This window comes from Chlorocebus sabaeus, chromosome 23, assembly GCF_047675955.1.
Source record: "Chlorocebus sabaeus isolate Y175 chromosome 23, mChlSab1.0.hap1, whole genome shotgun sequence".
NCBI classification, from domain to species: Eukaryota; Metazoa; Chordata; class Mammalia; order Primates; family Cercopithecidae; genus Chlorocebus; species Chlorocebus sabaeus.
This window is the reverse complement of record NC_132926.1, coordinates 68,260,019-68,281,602: the sequence shown is the minus strand read 5'-3', so window position 1 is coordinate 68,281,602 and position 21,584 is coordinate 68,260,019. Positions and strand designations below refer to the sequence as shown.

At 38.3% G+C, this 21,584-nt stretch overlaps 1 long non-coding RNA gene across 1 annotated transcript in view; it reads right to left on the bottom strand.

The window, feature by feature from the left end:
- Positions 1–802: 802 nt before the first annotated feature.
- The window catches only part of LOC119627892 (uncharacterized), a 56,110-nt gene continuing 35,328 nt past the window's right edge, over positions 803–21,584 (bottom strand). The window contains exons 3-4 of the long non-coding RNA XR_012090705.1: positions 19,137–19,190; positions 803–1,409 (exon numbers count right to left, since the gene is read on the bottom strand). This is a non-coding gene — a long non-coding RNA (uncharacterized lncRNA). The remainder of the gene's footprint in view (positions 1,410–19,136; positions 19,191–21,584) is intronic.

Genomic DNA, 21,584 nt, shown 5'->3' with positions numbered 1-21,584 from the left:
AGAGTTTCTTGTTAAAAGGTGCATGTATAGATTGGTATTTGGGACTATCTCAATGAATATACAGCTCTCTGCTGATGGAGAGATCTCTTTTAAAACCAGATTATCTGATGTCTGAGCATTTAAAAAAGAACACTAGAAGACATTTGATAGATATGATGGAGAGTGTGGGAAAAAATTAAGCATAGTACATAGAAAATGAAGGAAATAGAATTTTTAATGCTACTTACCACCTTGTAAATTTAATTATTTATTGTGCTTACTGTCTTCTATTGGAATATCAAAGCCAAGGGGCCAGTGATCTTTGCTTGTTTGCTCACAATTGTATCCTAAGCGCTTAGAATAGAGCCTGGTACATAGGGGAGTTAAAGAAATACCAGCTGAACAGACGAACATTTTAAGCAAACATAAACAAAAATACAAGCAATTATTAGCTCTGGGAGAATTTATATATAAATGAAATCAAACTACATTAAACTCAAATTCAATAGTCATAGAATATAATACTATAAATCATGATTTTAACATTTATATTATAACAATACAACATATAGTAGAATATAAATATATAATTATATAAAATATAAAAATTTTATAATAAATAAAATTAATAATATAATTTTAGTATTTATATCATAATTATAATAAATTATTAATTTGATTAGATAATATATGGTTTTAGTATGATTATCATAATTTGCATATTAGATTGTACATTTTAATATATAAAATATAATGATACAATTATACAAGGTTTATATAACAAAGGAAATTAATAATATACTTAACTCTAGTAAAATACTTTTACAAAATTCTGTTTAAATTTTTTTTTGAAATTAGCAGGTCAAATTGTATGTAGTTGCTATACGCAACATGATATTTTGAAGTATATATACCTTGTGGAATGGTTAAATCTAACTACTTAACATATATATGCATTGCCTCACAGTTATCATTTTTGTAGTAAGAATACTTAACATTCACTCTTTTAGCTTTTTTCTAGAATACAATATATCATCATTCACTATAGTCCCTATGCTGTACAGTAGATCTCTTGAGCTTATTTCTCCTATCTAAATGTAATTCTCTATCTTTTGACCAATATCTCTCCAACACCACCCTTATGCTTGCCCCAGCCTTCGGTAACCACCATTCTACTTTCTATTTCCATGGGGTCAACTTTTTTAGATTCCACATATGAATGAGATAATGCAGTATTTGTTTTTCTGTGTCAGGCTTATTTCACTTAATGTCCTCTAGGTTCATCCATGTTGTTGCAAATGACAAGATTTCTTTCTTTTTGTGGCTAAATAGTATTCCATTGTATGTCTATACCACATTTTCTTTATCTGTTCATTCATTGATGGATGACACTTAGGTTGATTCCATATCTTGGCTGTTGTGAATAGTTTCTGTAATAAACATGTTTGGAGATTTGTGAAAAGAAGGTAAAAATTTAGGAGCACTAACTCATCACTTACCATATTTTGAAGTCAATAGGTATTATTAAAAAAATTAGAAAATAGCAGAATAAACCTATTATTTAGAAACATGGAAGCAAATATCAGAAGAAACACTTTAAGTGGTTAAAAGTATTTGGTCCTGGAAACTACAGTGGACAATTGGGAGAAGAGGGAGAAATGAGTGTTGTTTCTCATTATGAGCCTTTTAGTATATCTGATTTCTTTAACTGTGTGTATTACTTTGATAAAAGTACCAATTTATTTAATCAATTCTCTGAACATTTAAGGAAGGCACTGTGTAGTTTTTGTGATCATCTCAGACTTATTCTAGAATTGTATTAATGACAGGGGAATCAGTCCTGGGACTGGTTTATGCCCTATTGTGCTTTGCAGATCTAGGAGATCTTCTTGGTATCTGAGTGGATAAGATAGTGGGTACAGGAGTGGAGGTTCTGGAAGGTGTCAGTGGAAGCCTGAACCTTTGACAGCAGCCTGGGGGCTGAGAAAAATGTTTACAGAAATCATCCCAAAAGTGCTAGTGATATTTGTTCATAGAATGTATAGCCACCACGAAGGACATTGGAGTTGAAAGACACCAAAGTTGCGAATTCCTTAGAGAATTAAAAAGGAATCATGTAGATAAGTAGCCTGAACTTTCTGAGACCTATGTTGTCCTAAGAATCTATTGATTCTGCACTACAATTTGCAGCAGATGATTTTGAGTAGAGCCTAATATGATGATCTTTTCTTTCCTAACGTAGATAACAATTTTCAAGTTGACTGGTTGAAATAAGAGTCAAGTAGTAGAATAGGATGCACATGGACAAGTTTACATCCATAATGACCATTGTTTTGTGGAGCTCCTACTTCAGGTTGCATTCTGTATTCAATACATATTTATAAGAGGACTGACATTGTTATACCTTAATAAATCTTACTTCTCCAGGGATTGATATTCCTAAATATAGTAAGAACAGTTCCAAAATAACACCTGAATAGGCTCTCTTTCAAAGATTTGCAAATGTGACTGTAACAGAGAAGCATATAGAATTTCTTCGAATACCAAGAGTTAAGATTGGCTTTCATTTTACCACTAAATTTACTTATAAGAATATATTGATTAATTTGCGTTTGTCTATGGAAATTAAATCGATGCTATTGAGAAATGCCAGAATATATATTTTATATTCTATTTCTTTGAAAACAAATTCGCAGAAAAGGTCCTAGGGATGGACTTTCAGGGCAAGTATAAAGGTAGAGATTGACACATGTTCAAATACTTGCTTATGTACTATCAGTGCTCTGCCCATGTCCCAGGGTCAATTCCATTTACTTGTGTACTGCCTCCTTAGTGCTTTCTCTCGGAAGGGCTGTCTTCAGGCTGCTGGAAATGGCTTTGTCTTTGTGCAAAAGGGAGCAGAGAGTGCCTGGGTATTTGGCTTCCCAGAGCCAGTCCTTAACCAATGACTGACAGGTGCAAGGTAATAAACACTCCAACTTCCTCGCCCTTGATGGGACAGCAGCCTACACTATCTCAAGAGGTCCCTGTGGAATTGAGCTAAGCTACATTCTCAAAGAGTTGGCTTGAAATCTCACCCTTGAAGAGCTTTTTATCCTATCATGTTTCCTTTCCCCACTTCCCTACTGTTTGCTCCCTGAAATACTTCTCAGTAAATCAGTTTTATGTGAATCTGCATCTTAGGATCTGCCCCTGGGACCCCACCTCAGACACTTACCATATGGAATTGGAATAGTACTGTAGTTCTGAATACATTTTTATTCTCTGACTTTTCTCTTACAACAGTATTGCTTCTTTTTATTTCCCCACAAAAATTGCTCAATAGCCCTTTACAGGGTTTGAGATAGGCATGCACTTTTGAAAATTCATAGCATATTTGACTAAATCTCCATTTTTTCCTATTAGCAGGTTATTTGCTAATAAAAAGAAACTCAAGTTATTTTTATACTTGAGAAGGGAATTCCTTTCTCCTTGGCATTCAGATTCATGAATCTGTTTTGTAAACAAGTTGCTTCCTATGGCATAATTTATTTTAGTGGGTTGAAAATAGCACTAAAAATATATCTGGTATCTGCATAAAGCTATAAATATAAGAAGAAAAGGGAAAAAAATGAGAGGTGGGGGAAGGATGTGAATATAGAATCTACCATGTAGCACACACTGTATATGCAATCTGAAGGATGAGAAGTGAAGGAATTTGCCCCAAGGTCGCACAGACAGTGACAATCCAGACAGGGATTTAAACCAGAATAGGACAGAAATGAGTGAAATTAAGTTCCTTTGTGTTCTAGGAAAAACTGCACTCTTACATATTACGATAATATTACTTTTATTGTCTTCATGCAACACATCAGTCTTGGTTTAATGCTACTGGCTCATTTTCTATAGTATTTCTGTAGGATTTCTTTGGCCTTTCCAGGTTTTTCCATTCTCATAGCCAAAGTGCTGTGAGGTATTAGTGGACTGCTGCTACCCCCTCTGCTCACTCCATTTTTGCACAGGAGGATCGGCATTGGCTCTTTTTAGTGGGGTGTGTTGTGTTATGTCTTTGTCACCAGAACACAGCTGTGGTTTCCCAATTGCTTTTTCTACAACATTAAATATTTTTTTTATTATAGTCCTACAGGCTCTCCATCAGTGGATGGAAAGTACCTTTTTGCCAGTTGCTATCAACACCTATTTGCTTTGGCACTTGTGTTTAGCTTAGGAGGATAGACTGATTTGTCTTAAATCCATATACAAGCCAAACTTAGGCTTTGGACACCTCCTTATCCTTCATTCCCTCTTACTCTGCTGGAGGATCCATGTGCTGTTTCCTTGTGACATACACCAGGCCCCAGAATTTGAATCCTTACCAGTAGAGAGAAGGCTGTGTTCATCTATCCAGTCCCCACTCACAGAAGTAGCTAAGTGTCTCCGAATATCTGTAGATGGCTTTCTTCTATATGTTTTCCTCTTGTGAATATTTATGTGTTATTTATCCTCCTCAAGCCCACTATTACTTGGGCAAACTTCCAGTTTCCTTGTAGCTTTCTGCTATTTTGATAATTTTGTGTTGATTTTAAATGAAATGTCAGAGTTCAGAGTTTAGAACAGGAAGCAACTTCAGAGGTTATCTAATTCAACCCTATTTAATTTGTCCAATTCATGATGTACATTATTTCCGAATTACAAAAGTCATATGTTTTTGAGTTCAGAAAACTTTGAGAACAGAAAGGAGAAAATAACAAAGATCATGTGTAGATGTATTTTGCGTGTGAGAAGGACATGAGTGTTGGGGGCCAAGGACAGAATGCTGTGGCTTGAATGAATCCCCTTCCAAATTCAGGTGTTGAAACTAAATGGCCAATATGATGGTATTAAGAAGTGAAGCCTTTAAGAGGGATTAGGCCATGAGGGATCCTCCCTTGTGAATAGGACCACATAAAAGAGGTTTTATGTAATAGTCCGCTCTCTTGCCCTTTTGCCTTCTGCCGTGTGAGGATGTCATAGACCCTCACCAGACAATGAACCTGCTGGTGTACTGATCTTAAGATTCCCAGTCTCCAGAATTGTGAGAAAATGAATTTCTGTTCTTTATAAATTACCCAGTCTCAAGTATTCTGTTATAGCAGCACGAAACAGACTAAGACAGTATGTAGTATTACTGTCTGGTAGTAACCGCTGCTAATATTTTCATGTATACACTTTTAAAAATATTGTGTTATGTTTGTAATTTAAAAAATATTGGGGCTGAGGCGGGAGAATGGTATGAACCCAGCAGGCAGAGCTTGCAGTGAGCCGAGATCATGCCACTGCACTCCAGTCTGGGTGACAGAGCGAGACTGCGTCTCAAAAACAACAAAAAAAATTTTATGGACATTTAATTTTCTTCATTTTTTTCTTTTAAGATATTTTAATTGAGTATGTTATACGGAAATGCTTAATCATTGTTACAAATGCTAACAATATATATACACTGAAAATTTCCCTTAACCTCTCTTCCTTGCCCATATCCCAAATCTGTTTCTTCTAAACATAATCACTATGATCAATTTAGTCTGCATCCCTTCATATCTATTTCCCTGTATATACATATACATATGTACGTATAAAATATTTAGTTTTGTTTTTTATATATTATGTTAATCATGTCATCATCTGTGCCTTTGTCTGAAGTTTGCATTCTTCACTTGTAAATGCTTTAGACATCTTTTCATATCAATCTATCATGTAATTCAGGGTCCAGACAGAAAGCAAATGGATCAACTCCAACTAAGTAATTTGACTGAATCTTCATAAACTAAATTTTATGGCCATGTACAGGGAAATCATAGGGGAATACCCTGAGATTAGTAATAATAAAGACACTCCTACCACCTCTAGACCAGAACAGGGAAGGGTGGGGAGGAGGTTTTGGGGAGAGGGAGAGGTTGCGAGAGACAGAGAAAAAGAAACAGCAATATATAGAGAGAAACAGAGAGAGACAGAGACGAGAGAGTTGTGTGGCATCGGCTGCTTGGCAGGGCTGAGACCTTCAGTGGAGGGAGGCAGTCAGTCTAAACCAATTCCACAGGGGAGGAACCAAGGAAATAAAAAGCTCTCCATCCCTTCCTTTCTATTGTGGACTGCATATTTTTATCCCCCTCAAAATTCATATTTTAAAGCCCTAACCTCCAACATGATAGTATTTGGAGATGGCGTTTTGAGGGGGAGGTAATTTGGGTTAGATGAAGTTATAAGGGCGGACCCTCATAATGGGAGTAGTGCCCGTATACGAAAAGAGAAAGAGAGACAGGACTTGCACTCTTTCTCTTCATGTTGCATGGACTGAAAAAAACACAATGGAGCACACAGCAAGAAGGTGGCCGCCAGGTGCAATGGTTCTTCCTGGTAATCCCAGCACTTTGTGAGGCTGAGGTGGGAGGATCCCTTGAGCCCAGGAGTTTGAGATCAGCTTGGGCAACATAGTGAGACCCTCATCTTTACCAAAAAAAGAAAAAGAATCAGCCAGGTATGGTGGCTCACACCAGTAGTCTCAGCTACTCAGGAGGCTGAGGTGAGAGGACTGGTTGAGGCTGGGAGGTCGAGGCTGCAGTAAGTCATGACTGCACTACTGTACTCCAGCCTGGGTGACAGAATGAGACCTGTTTCAAAACAAAAAAAACCCACAAAAACAACAACAAAAAAGATGCCATCTGCACATCTGCAGGCCAGGAAGAGAGTCCTTACCAGAAACCAAACCCCACCAAATCTTGATCTTGTACTTTCCAGCCTCCAGAACTATGAGAAAATAAATTCCTGTTGTTTAAGCTAACCAGTTTGTGGTATTTTGTTATGGTAGCTTGACTAGACCAAGACACCCTCTTTGATCTTGGAGGGAGATTCTAATTGGCTGAACAGAGTCAGAAGTTGGAGAGAAAGGGAGTATGATGATGCCATCCATATACGTCAATCTTCCAAGGAACAGTACTGGCATGTTCTTATAGATTTGTTAATTCTTTCAACACATCCTCAGTGCTTCTTTATGACAGACATTGTTCCACAGTCAAGGGAATAAGGTCAAAAAAGTCATTGTCCTTCAGGAGTTCATATTTTATTGGAGTTGGTGTGCTATAGAATACAAAGTAGTTCCTAGCTAGCACATACCAGAGTTTGTTAATCCATTACTGATAGGAATTTATGATGTTTTAATTTTTCCTTATTTATGCAGTGTTGCTTGAATTTTCTTGTTTGTGCATCTTTCTGCATATGAAAAAATACTTCTTTCAGGTAGATACTAAGAGGTAGAATTGCTGGATTTAAAGAAATATGCATATTTAATATTAAATGGCAGATTTAAATTACACTTCTACTAATGGGATGTAAGTATACTTATTTCCCCTCATTCAACGATAGTTATTCTCTCAAAGTTTTGTCAATCTTTGGGAAGCAGAGATAGTAGGTAATTACTGAGTTTGAATCTTCCTGATTACTGGTGAGAATTAGAACATTTTAATGTATTTATGGCTATCTGAATTTCCTCTTTTGTGAATTGCCTTGCTGGTTCATATCCTTTGGCTGCTGTCTCTCTTTTTGTTTTTTTGAGATTCATTGTTTAAATTTATTTCTAAGCATTCTTTATATATTTTATGTTATATTCTAAGTCTTGTTCTGTTTGCTGTAGTAACACTGTTTACTTAGTGTCCCATTAGGTTGTGTTTTTGCTTGGGGCCACTCAGAATATCCTGGTCTGGTATTCCTCCTATGTCCACCAATGTTTGATTGAGCTTATGTTGTAGTTACTCCTGTTAATACTTTATCTCTTTCTGACACCTGATCTCTAAGGACTGGGGGTCTATGCCAATGGTTGGAATATACCTGTAGCTTTTCTCCCAGGAATGTAACTCCCCTGTTTTTCCTGGGTATTGCTAGTCACCTGGAGCTCATATCTGTCCTAATACTCTGGCTAACATGGCCCACCTCACTGCTCAAGTCTGGTGGCAGATGCCTTTGCTGCTGAGGCTGGACATGGGGAGGTTGGGGAGGGGCAGGCTATCTGATTACTCCTGCTGAAAGGTCCTGACCAACCACTCTCCCAGCTGCTGATGGACCCTTCTACTCTCTCTAATTGGTTTTCTGAGCCAGATGTTCCCTGGAGTCATTCCTGCCTTTTATGCCTGCCTTTTTTTCTGGGTGTATTATGCGTCATAGTTTTTCCATTTTCCTCTAATCCCATTTGCCTTGTGTCTGTCAGGGATTCCTCATAAATTTAAGTGCCCAAGAACACTCCTTCTTGTTTATCAGGGCTATTACAGAATTTATATATATTTTTATATTCTGTCATGACCAGAGATTTGCCGTCAGAGGAAGAAGGCTGGAACATGATCTAGCCCAGGGATTGCCAAACATTTTCTGTAAAGGGCCAAATAGTAAATACTTTAAGCTTTGCAGGCAAGATGGTTTCTGTCACAACTATTCAACTCTGCCTTTGTAGTGCAAAAACGGCAAATGATGAATGGATGTGGCAGTGTTCTGATCGGCCTGATTTACGCAACAGGACAGAATTTGAACCAAAGGCCCTAATTTGCAGACAACTGAACTAGATCCCTTTCCCTTTATGGAAGAGATGAAGAATCTGCACCTAGAGGAGCCTGAAATATTTGCCCAAAGCTACTCAGCTAGTGTGAATGGAAGAACTAGGTTGATCACCTCATCTGCTTACTCATCTGTGATCTTTCCTCCACTTTGCTGTTTTTACAGGGTTAAAAGACGCCTAAACAGATCTCAGTTCTCCCAGAGCCTTGGAAACAGTGAAGTTACCTTCAGTTTCTTCTACTTTTTGTTCTGTGACTTAAAGGCAAATAAAGTCCAGGCTAAGTTACTTAACTATGGCACTCACTGCTGTTGACAAAATGATTCAAATTCTGTAAAATATTTGAAAAGATTTGTTCTGAGCCAAATATAAGTTACCAATGGCCTGTGACAGAGCCCTCAGGAGCTCCTAAGAACATGTGTCCAAGGTGGTCAGGGCACAGCCTAGTTTTAGACATTTCAAGGAGACATGAGACATCAATCAAATACATGTAAGATTTACATTGGTTCAGTCTGGAAGGGCAGGATAACTCAAAGTCGGGGGCAGGCGGGAGGGGTTTCCAGGTCATAGGTAGATTTAAAAATTATCTGATTGGCAGTTGGTTGAAAGATTTATTATCAATAGAAAAGATTGTCTGGGTTACTACAAGGGGTTGTGGAAACCTAGGTTTTATCATGCAGCCGAAGCCTTCAAGTAGCAGACTTCAGGGAGAATAGATTGCAAATATTTCTTTTTAAAAAAAAATTTTTAAGTTCTGGGATACATGTGCAGAATGTGCAGGTTTATTACATAGGTATACGTGTGCCATAGTGGTTTGCTGCATCTACGACTGACCTATCCTCTAATTCCCTACCCTTGCTCCCCACCCCCCAATAGACCCTGGTGTGTATTGTTTCCCTCTCCTGTGTCCATGTGTTCTCATTGTTCAAATCCCACTTATGAGTGAGAACATGTGGTGTTTGGTTTTCTGTTCCTGTTAGTTTGCTGAGGATGATGGCTTCCAGCTTCATTCATGTACTTGCAAAGGACATGATCTCATTCCTTTTTTTTTTTCATTTTTTGAGACGGAGTCTCACACTGTTGCCTGGGCCGGCATGCAGCAGTGTGATCTCGGCTTGCTGCAGCCTCCGCCTCCCAGGTTTAAGCGATTCTCCTGCCTCAGCCTCCTGAGTAGCTGGGACTACAGGCCCACGCCACCACGTCCGGCTAATCTTTGTATTTTTAGTAGAGATGGGGTTTCACTATGTTGGCGAGGATGGTCTTGAACTCCTAACCTCATGATCTGCCCACCTCAGCCTTCCAAAGTGCTGGGATTACACGTGTGAGCCACTGCGCCTGGCCCCTTTTTATGGCTGTCTAGTATTCCATGGTGTATATGTACCACATTTTCTTTATCCAGTCTATTATTGATGGGCATTTGGGTTGCTTCCATAACTTTGCCATTGTAAATGTTGTGGCAGTAAACATATGTGTGCATGTGTCTTTATAGTAGAATGATTTATATTCCTTTGGGTATATGCCCAGTAATGGGACTGATGGGTCAAATTGTATTTCTGGTTCTAGCTCCTTGAGGAATTGCCATACTGTCTTTCACAGTGGTTGAACTAATTTACATTCCCACCAACTGTAAAAGTGTTCCGATTTCTCCACAGCCTTCACAGTATCTATTGTTTCTTGACATTTTAATAATCACCATTCTGACTTGGGTGAGATGATATCTCACTGTGGTTTTGATTTGGATTTCTCTAATGATCAGTGATGTTGAGCTTTTTTTCATATATTTGTTGGCCTCATCAATGTCTTCTTTTGATAAGTGTCTGCCTTTGCCTACTTTATGATGGGGTTGTTTTCTTCTTGTAAATTTGTTTAAGTTCGTTATAAATTCTGGATATTAGACTTTTGTCAGACGGGTAGCTTGCAAAAATTTTCTCCCATTGTGTAGGTTGTGTGTTCACTCTGATGACAGTTTCTTTTGAGTGCAGAAGCTCTTTAGTTTAGTTGGATTCCATTTGTCAATTTTGGCTTTCGTTGCAATTGCTTTTGGTGTTTTCATCATGAAGACTTTGTCCATGCTATGTTCTGAGTGGTATTGCCTAGGTTTTCTTCTAGGGTTTTTATGGTTTTGGGTTTTACATTTAGGTCTTTAATCTATCTTGGGTTAATTTTGTATAAGGTGTAAGGAAGTGGTCAAGTTTCAGTTTTCTACATATGGCTAGCCAATTTCCCCAGAATCATTTATTGAATAGGAGATCCTTTCCCCATTGCTTGTTTTTGTCAGGTTTGTCAAAAATCAGATGGTTGCGATGTGTCATGTTATTTCTGAGGTCTCTATTCTGTTCCATTGGTCTATATGTCTGCTTTGGTACCAGTACCATGCTGTTTTGGTTACTGTAGCCTTGTAATATAGTTTGAAGTCAGGTAGTGTGATGCCTGCAGCTTTGTTCTTTTTGCTTAGGATTATCTTGGCTATATGGGGGTCTTCTTTGATTCCATATGAAATTTAAAGTAGTTTTTCTAATTCTGTGAAGAATATCAATGGTAGTTTGATGGGAATAACATTGAATCTATAAATTACTTTGGGCAATATCCATTTTCACAATATTGATTCTTCCTATCCATGAACATGAAATGTTTTTCCATTAGTTTGTATCCTCTCTTATTTCCTTGAGCAGTGATTTGAAGAGGTTCTTCACATCCCTTGTTGGTATTCCTAGGTATTTTATTCTCTTTTTAGCAATTGTGAATTGCATTTCATTCATGATTTGGTTCTCTGCTTGTCTGTTGTTGGTGCAAAGGAATGCCTGTGATTTTTGCACACTGATTTTGTATCCTAAGACTTTGCTGAAGTTGGTTATCAATTTAAGGAGTTTTGGGGCTGTGACGATGGGGTTTTCTAAATATAAAATCATGTTGTCTGCAAATAGAGACAATTTGACTCTCTTTCTTCCTATTGAATACCCTTTATTTCTTTGTCTTGCCTGATTGCCCTGGCCAGAACTTCCAATACTATGTTGAATAGGAGTGGTGAGAGAGGGCATCCTTGTCTTGTACCAGTTTTCAAAGGGAATGCTTCCAGCATTTGCCCATTTTATATTATATTGACTGTGGGTTTGTCATAAATAGCTTTTATTATTTTGAGATAATGTTCTATCAATACCTAGTTTATTCAGAGTTTTTAACATGAAGGGATTTTGAATTTCATCAAAGGCCTTTTCTGCATCTATTGAGATAATCATGTGTTTTTTGTCTTTGGTTCTGTTTATGTGATGGATTATATTTATTGATTTGCATATGTTGAACCAGCCTTGCATCCCAGGGATGAAGCTGACTTAATCTTGGTGGATAAACTTTTTGATGTGCTGCTGGATTTGGTTTGCCTGTATTTTATTGAGGATTTTTGCATCGATGTTCATCAAGGATATTGGCCTGAAGTTTTCTTTTTTTGTTGTGTCTCTGCCCGATTTTGGTATCAGGATGATGCTGGCTTCATAAAATGAGTTAGGGAGGAGTCCCTCCTTTTCAATTGTCTGGAATTGTTTCAGAAGGAATGGTACCAGCTCCTCTTTGTACCTCTGGTAGAATTTGGCTGTAAATCCATCTGGTCCTGGGCTTTTTTTGGTTGGTAGGCTATTAATTACTACCTCAATTTCAGAACTTGTTATTGGTCTATTCAAGGATTTGACTTCTTCCTGGTTTAGTCTTCGGAGGTTGTTTGGGTCCAGGAATTTATCCATTTCTTCTAGATTTTCTAGTTTATTTGCTTAGAGGTGTTCATAGTAGTTCAAACTACTACTCATGGTAGTTTGTATTTCTGTGGGGTCAGTGGTGATATCCCCTTTATCATTTTTTATTGCGTCTATTTGATTCTTTTCTATTTTCTTCTTTGTTAGTCTAACTAGAGATCTATCTATTTGGTTAATTTTTTCAAAAACCAGTTCCTGGATTCCTTGATTTTTTGGAAGTATTTTTGTGCCTCTATCTCCTTCAGTTCTGCTCTGATCTTAGTTATTTCTTGTCTTCTGCTAGCTTTTGGATTAGTTTGCTCTTGTCTCTCTAACTTCTTAATTGTGATGTTATTGTGTCAATTTGAGATCTTTCTAGCTTTCTGATGTGGTCATTTAGTGCTATAAATTTCCCTCTTAACACTGCTTTAACTGTGTTGCAGAGAGTTTGGTATGTTTTCTGTTTATTCTCATTGGTTTCAAATAATTTCTTGATTTTTGCCTTAATTTCATTATTTACCAATGAGTCATTCAGGAGCAGGTTATTTAATTTCCATGTAATTGTGTGGTTTTGAGTGAGTTTCTTAATCCTGAGTTCTAATTTGTTTGCACTGTTGTCTGAGAGACTGTTTGTTATTATTTCAGTTCTTTTGCATTTGCTAAGGAGTGTTTTACTTCCAATTATGTAGTCGATTTTAGAATAAGTGCCATGTGGCCCTGAGAAGAATGTATATTCTGTGTATTTGGGGTGAAGAGTTTTGTGGATATTTATTAGGTCCACTTGATCCAGAGTTGAGTTCAGGTCCTGAATATCCTTGTTATTTTTCTGTCTCATTGATCTGTCTAATATTGAGAGTGGGGTGTTAAAGTCTCCCACTATTATTGTGTAGGAGTCTAAGTCTCTTTGTAGGTCTCTAAGAACTTTTTAATGAATCTGAATGATCCTGTATTGGGTGCATATATATTTAGAACAGTTAGCTCTTCTTGTTGAATTGTTCCTTTTACCCTTATGTAGTGCCTGCCTTTGTCATTTTTTATCTTTGTTGGTTTAAAGTCTTGTTTTGCCAGAGACTAGGATTGCAACCCCTGCTTTATTTTGCTTTCCATTTGCTTGGTAAATTTTCCTCCATCCCCTGCCCCCGCTTTTTTTTTTGAGCCTATGTGTATCTTTGCCCGTGAGATGGGTCTCCTGAATACAGCACACCAGTGGGTCCTGACTCTATCCAATTTGCCAGTCTGTGTCTTTTAATTGAGGCATTTAGTCCTCAATTAGTCCTAAACTAATTTATGCCTAAATTAGTTTAATTTAGGCATTTACAGTTAAGGTTAGTATTGTTATGTGTGAATTTGGTTCCTGTCATCATGAATGGTATCTGGTTATTTTCCACATTAGTTGATGCAGTTTCTTCATAGTGTCATTGGTCTTTATGTTTTGGTGTATTATTGCAGTGGCTGGTATCAGTTTTTCCTTTCCATATTTCGTTCTTCTTTCAGGATCTTTTGCAAAGCAGGCATGGTGTTAACAAAATCCCTCACAGCATTTGCTTGTCTGGAAAGGATTTTATTTCTCCTTTGCTTATGAAGCTTAGTTTGGCTGCATATGAAATTCTGGGTTGAAAATTCTTTTCTTTAAGAATGCTGAATATTGGCCTCCAGTCTTTTCTGGCTTGTAGAGTTTCTGCTGAGCGGTCTGCTGTTAGTCTGATGGGCTTCCCTTTGTAGGTGACCTGGCCTTTGACTGCCCTTAGCATTTTTTCCTTCATTTTGACCTTGGAGAATCTGATAGTTATGTGTCTTGGGGTTGATATTCTCATGGAGTATCTTAGTGGTGTTCTGTTTCCTGAATTTGCATGTACTCTGAGTCATATAGGGAGAAATAATTGGAGGTAGTTAGAGGTAAAGTGGGTCTGAAGTTACAGAAAAAAAGGAAACTCAGTTTCTTCTACTATACTTTTAAAACAGGAACACCGCTGTGACCAAATGTATGTGGTGTTTTTCCTATACACCAAGGAGGCAATCAGTTCTCAGCAGATTCTCCAGTGGACACATGGTGAGTGTCTAATTCAGTTTAATTGTGATACTATCAACTAGAAGGTCAAACAAGTTGAGGACTCAGTCCCACAAGATTGTCCTCTACTTCAGATGCCAGTTGTAAGTCTGGGCCTGCAGAACTTCTGGCCAATTGGCTATAATTTGGGGTTCCCATAACCTCTTCCTAGGGTTCAATTAATTTGCTAGAATGGCTCATAGAACTCAGGGAAACACTTCATTTATGTTTACTCATTTATTATGAAGGATATTACAGAGGATACAGATGAACAGCCAGATGGAAGAGATGTAAGGCATGTGACAAGGGTGCGGGGCTTCCATGCCTTCTCTGGGCGTGTCACCGTTTAGGAACCTCTGCATATTCCTTGAAGTCTCCCAGAACTCAGTCGTTTTGGGTGTTCATGGAGTCTTCATTACATAGGCATGATTGAGTACACAATTGGCCATTGGTCATCAACTCAACATTTAGACTGTCCTCTCCCCAGAGGTTAGGGGGTGAAGCTTAAAGTCCTAACTCTTTAATCATGCCTTGGTCTTTATGATAACCACTCCCCCATCTAGAAGCTGTCTAGGAGCCCCTAGCCACCAGTCATCTCATTAGCATACAAAAGACACTCATATCACTCTGGAGATTCCAAGGGTTTTAGGAGAACTTTGCCAGGAAATGGGGAAGAAGGTCAAATATATATTTCATCATATCACAGTGGGGGAAATGCTTAAGGAATGAAACTGCTTATTTTAAAAAAACTTCTTCCAAAGCTTCCAAGACCTGCATTATGCTTTGCATTTTCTTTTATGACCAAGGAAACCCAAGCTGCACAAGTGATAAGTGTTGAAGTCTGATTTTGACCTCAAATCTTCCCTTCTCTGTGGTAGGCCATTACAAGGCCAGTTCCATGGAAATATATGGCAGCCCAATGGCATAGCAAAGATTGAAACATGACAATAGCTGGATTATATGAAGTGCTCTGTCAATGCTAATAGCTGTTACATTACTGTCACGTACAGAGGATAAAATATAATTTCTTACCTTTTTTAGGTTCTTAGTTACAGGTACTTAGACAGGCATGAACGGGCAGGGGCAGGGGAGGGCTTTCCCTCACCCACTAGGAATGTTGGATGATGGTTTGGTGATTATCACATTGCCTTTCTAAAAGTGATATATTGGCAGCTGGTGCCAAGGAGAGGTCATTTCTGATGGTCCACACCTGTTGCCCTGAAGTATTAATTGAATGCAGGTGCCAGGAAGAAGCAACTTTCTGGGCATGCACATTAAGAGACAAAATGGCAGAGTATAACCTTCCAAGGGCACACCACTGGAAAAAGGAAAAAAAACCCTATATGGGCATGTGTACAACTTCCTAAACACACTGCGTGTGCTCACCTCCCAAGGGTAAGGAGGGCACTGCGCATGTGGACAGCCCACCCTAAGAGAAGAATCATGGGAAAGGGGCCAGCTTCTTTCTGGAGCTTTCTCTGTGGATCATTTTCAGTGAACTGAAAATGCTATCATTAAACTTAGGTTTTGTCATAAACAGAACCGGCATTTTCCCCTTCATTTTCTTAGCACATCTGAGACTAAATTTTTCTAAAAATATGTATATTTATTAATTAAGGAAGGTCAGTTTCTAGTTATAGCAGTATGAAGATGATCATGATTTCTCTTTGCAAAGCAAATACTAAACTGGGTGACATTGTCAAAACCAAACACTTAAGGGCACTGGAAATTGACCAAAGGTAGACAACAAATTTAGAAGAGTTTATTCTGGAAAATGAAAGTATTTCAGCTAAGAACGTCATGCTTATATGGCCTATAGCTCCTCCCATTCCCCTAGGGTTGCTAGGTAAAATACTAGATGCCCAGTTAAACTTAAATTTTAGATAAATGGGCCAGGCGCGGTGGCTCAAGCCTGTAATCCCAGCACTTTGGGAGGCCGAGACAGGCAGATCACGAGGTCAGGAGATCGAGACCATCCTGGCTAACACAGTGAAACCCCGTCTCTACTAAAAAAATACAAAAAACTAGCCGGGCGAGGTGGCGGGGGCCTGTAGTCCCAGCTACACGGGAGGCTGAGGCAGGAGAATGGCGTGAACCCGGGAGGTGGAGCTTGCAGTGAGCTGAGATCCGGCCACTGCACTCCAGCCTGGGCGACAGAGTGAGACTCCATCTCAATAAAAAAAAAAAAAAAAATTTAGGTAAATGGTAAATTTTTTTGGTATAAGTATGTATAAAAAATGGTACATATTTATATTTAAAAATTACTCATTGCTTATCTGGATTTCAAATTTAACTGGGAATCCTTAATTGTTATTATTTTTTACCAAACTAGGTAAACCTCTGTCCACCCCACCCCAACAGCTGGATCAGTAAAGACAAGGGGCTGTCATAGAGGACACACTTAATTTGAGGTGGGAGGTGGGGGTAAAAACATGTGGGTTTGCCAGCTAAAACTGATGAAACTGGTTGGGAACAGAAAAAATCATTTGCTTTGCAAACTTGAGATTGCAGTTCTTTCTGGGGTGAGTAGTATTGGAAAAGCCAGAAACTTAATGGAAAGATCCTGGAAATGAGATCAGCTCTCCAAACATCCCTGGTTGAATAGAAAACTACACAGATGCATGGGGAGACCTGAGAGAGCTGGGAGAAAAAGTATATCCCAAGGAATACTTAACCGATTGCAAATGTGAGTACATTCCCAGGCCACACACACACACGATCAGCAGAGAGGGTGGAAAGCTTTATGGACTTAAGATGTTTGAGTCCAAGCTCTAGTCAAATCATTGACACAGGTGAAACTACTAAGAAGCCAGGGTAAAAAATGAAAATTAAGATTAAAAAACATGTCCAGAGACATCAGTGGCTGCATACCACAGAGAAGGCATATCTTTTTTTTTTTTTTTTCTCCCCTAATTTTATGTTCCAGGGGCACATGTGCATGGTTGTTACATAGATAAATTGCATGTTGCTGAGGCCTGGTGTACAAATGATCCTGTCACCAAGGTAATGCGTCTAACACACCATAGATAAACCTCCAACCCACCCCTGCTTTACCCTCAGGAAGTCACCACTGTATATTGTTCTCATCTTTGTGTCCATGTGTATTCAATATTTAGCTCCCACTTTTAAGAGAGAACATGCAGTATTTGAATTTCTGTTCCTGCATGAGTTCATTTAGGATAATGGCCTTCAGGTGCATCCACATTGCTGCAAAGTACATGATTTCATCCTTTTTATGGTTGCAGAGTATTCCATGGTATGTGTATACCACATTTCTTTGTCTAGTCTGCTGTTGATGGGCATCTTGGTTGATTCCACGTGTAGTATATATGATGATAACAGTATAAGGATGGAGGAGGAAATGAAGCTATAGTGAATCAAATTTGCTGTATTTAATAAAGATTAAGTCAGTGTTAACTTGTAGTAGATTATGATGAGTTAATAATGCATAGTAGGGCCGGGCGCAGTGGCTCATGCCTGTAATCCCACCACTTTGGGAGGCCGAGGTGGGCAGATCACAAGGTCAGGAGATTGAGACCATCTTGGCTAACATGGTGAAACCCTGTCTCTGTCTCTACTAAAAAAAACAAAAAATTAGCTGGACGTGGTGGACATGCCTGAAGTCCCAGCTACTTGGGAGGCTGAAGCAGGAGAATCACTTGAACCCAAGAGGTGGAGGTTGCAGTGAGCCAATATTGTGCTACTGCACTCCAGCCTGGGTGACAGAGTGAGACTCCATCTCAAAAAAAAAAAAAAAAAAAGAAAAAAAAATGCATAGTAATTCTAGATAAACAGCTAAAAAAATTTAAAAGCTTAAAAAGCAACAGTAGAATCAAAATGATACACTAGAAAATAAATATTTTACACAAAGTAAGGCAGTAAAAGGGAACAGATAAGCAAATAGAACACGAGATATATAAAAAACAAATAGAAAAATGGTAGACAACTCCCAACTGTATCAATAGTTACATGAAAAAGCATAGATTGGCAGACTGGATAAAAAAGCAGGATCCAAAAATGCGCTGTCTATAAGAAATAACACATGTGTTTTCAAAGACACAAAACTGGTTGAAAGTAAAGGGATGGAAAAAGATGTACCATACAAACAGTAGCCATAAGAGAGCAGCAGTGACTATACTGATTTCAGACAAAATAGACTTTACGACAAGCAATATTACTAGAGACAATGAGAAATATTTTCTCATAGTAAAGGGTCAAAACATCAGGAAGACACAAATTTATAAGTGATCATACATCTAACAACATAGTATCAAAATACATGAAGCAATGAGAGAACTGAAAGAAGTAATTGATGATTCAGCAATTATAGTTGAAGATTTCAGTAGTCCTCTAAAAGTAATTAATAGAACTACTAGACAGAAAATCAGTAAGAATTTAGAAGACATGAAAACCACTGTCAAACAACTTGACCTATCTGACACATATAGAATACTCCACCCAACATCAGTAGAATATACATTCTTGTTGTTGTATGTCTAATAATTTTTATTGATTTTCTGCACATTTTGTATAAAACAGTAAAGCCTGAGACCAGTAAGATTTATATCCAGAAATCACTAAGATTTATACCCACTTTTAGAGGACTACTGAAATCCCCAACTATAATGGATAAGTTAGGTCTTCTACTTAGTTTTTTAGTGTGGGGGCATTGAGCCAATCTGGTTTTTATTTAAGCTGATTTTTGGTCTTGTTTCTGTAACTACCATTAATGTATAACAGTCTTCGAATCTGTATTAGTCCGTTTTCATGCTGCTGATAAAGACATAACTGAGACTGGGTAACTTATAAAGAAAAAGAGGTTTAATGGACTCACAGTTCCATGTGGCTGAGGAGGCCTCACAATCATGGCGGAAGGTGAAAGGTACCCCTTACATGGCAACAGACAAAAGAGAAAGAGAACCAAGTGTAAGAGGTTTCCCTTTATAAAACCATCAGATCTTGGGAGACTTATTCACTATCATGAGAACAGTATGGCGGAAACTGCCCCCATGACTCAATTATCTCCCACTGGGTCACTCCTATAACATGTGGGAATTATGGGAACTACAATTCAAGATGAGATTTGGGTGGAGACATGGTCAAACCATATCAAAACCCCTCCAATGGTAGACTACTGCTACAATGTACTGATTGTGAATCCTAAGGTGCTAGAGGATTTTTCTCCATGTTTTCTCAGCTTTAAGTAGCCCTGCCTGCTGGAACCACTAAAGGGTCTCTCTATGCTCTTATCTTTCTTATGCTCTATACGCTATTGTTGGTTATTTGGTGGAAGACTAAAGGTGGAAGTGGATGGGGACTCTTAGTTGTCTTGGTCCAGCCTCACTTGGCTAGGTCCTGGGTACCTGGGTCTCAGAAGTGGTTTTTTTCAACATTCCTTTGCCCATGTGGCAGCCAAACCCTACTTACTATCTATGAAGCACTTGGGGCAGGAGAGAGTTTCATCGTCCTCCTCCAGTGGTAGCTAACCTCTGTTTTCTGTCAGTACAGAAGGCTGGACCCTAGGGGATTTCCTGTCCCTTCCCTAGTGTCAGCTAGCTATTGCTCTACTCTTCCCTCAGCAGCATTGTACCTTTACTGGAGATCAGGGACATGTGAATTGCCCTGTTTCTCCCCACGCCACCCACAGGGGTAGGTTGCTAACACTTGTTACTCTGTGTAAGGTTTATAGTGGAAATACAGAGGTTTCTGAGAAATCTCTTCAGAGTTTATCTTTGCCTGGGAATAAGGGAGGAAGGAAGGGTTCTCCACACCTTCCCAGTGATATTGGATTCTATCTATGACCAGAGGCAAGGAATTCTTGCCTGAGCTCTGGAGGCAGGAGGACTTATTGTCCCTCACCCAGGGACCCAAAGCCCTTGATTCCCATTTCAAGCACGGTCTCTCTTCAAGAAATGCAAGCAGATGGGGCTTTGTGTGTCTGTGGACTACTGAGAGTGGGGTAGAAAGAGCGTGTGAGGCAGTGCTGACTTTCTAGTGTTGCGAGGAACCAGGAATCTAAACCATTGTTCTCACCCACCTGTGGCCTTTAAGGATTTGTTAAAATTTGGTGTTTTCTTCTTACCCTCCCATAAGGTGTTTGCATTTTCATGCTGTGCCTTGCCAATGGTAAGGCCATTCGTGCACCTTATCTCTCCTCAGAGTGGCCTGTCATCTGAAATTTTACTGCACTTGTTTGTCTTGCTACCTTAGATTGCTGATGAGCTCAAGGCAAATGATGATTTTATTGATTGTCCAGCTTTGTTCCTGTTTATGTGAAAGCCACATTATTTTGTGGCTTTTGCACATCTAAGTGCAAGTGAAACTGAATCCTCCTTTAATTAGTGTCTTCCACTTCCAACTGTCTTCTTGAGTCTCCTCTTCCATCAGTAGCTATCAACTTCTCATTCTTTTTGGAAGAAGATATCATTCGGTCTCTATATAACTGAAAAGAAACTGAAGCCATTAAGATACCTTAGCTCTCCTTCTTAAGAGTTGAGTGAATAAACTTTCTAAAAGTCATATTCACAGTTTAAAATTTTGGTATTTCAATAGTGCATTGTTAAATAATTGCTTTTAAAAAGAGGATCATGAGAAAATGGGGAACATGGTTGTAGATTTTGACTGGCATCTGCTTTTAGTAATTTTAGATTCTTTATAGTTGTTTAATTAGACACCTCATATTGTATAGAGTATGTTTTTCAAAATGTTACAACTTTTTGTATGACTTAGATGTATGCACTATAAGCATATGGAAGAGAGTGGATGAAAGAGCATTTGGAAGAGTCTGGCTTTAGCCACTACATGAAATTTTATTTGATCTTATTATCAAATGACTTTAAAAATGAAATAAGAAGCTCCCCGTTTTCTAATTTTTAGTTCTTTTGGCATGATACAATGAAAAGAAATCCAAGAAGAGTGCATTGAGTGGGATGATGTAATGTGAAATGCCAACAAAACTAATGACTTAAGAATGGAAAAAATAGGAGGCTGTTTTATAATTCAAATATTAAGAAAAGTAGCTTATTCATTTTGGTAGAAGAACAATTTTGGTGATTTTTTTCTTTAATAACTAATGAGTTAACTTTAGAATTTGTATTTCATCTGGGAGTAACGTCCTGCTTAACCGATAAAGCAAGTAGTTTGCATGAACTTCTGACCAATTTCTAAAGCATTAAATGTTTAGAGATGTAATGTTATACCAACAAGCAAACAAAAAACTCACAAAAATGAATCTTAGGAAGAAAATATTTGGTTTAAATGCCCGTAACAAGTTGTGGAGGTC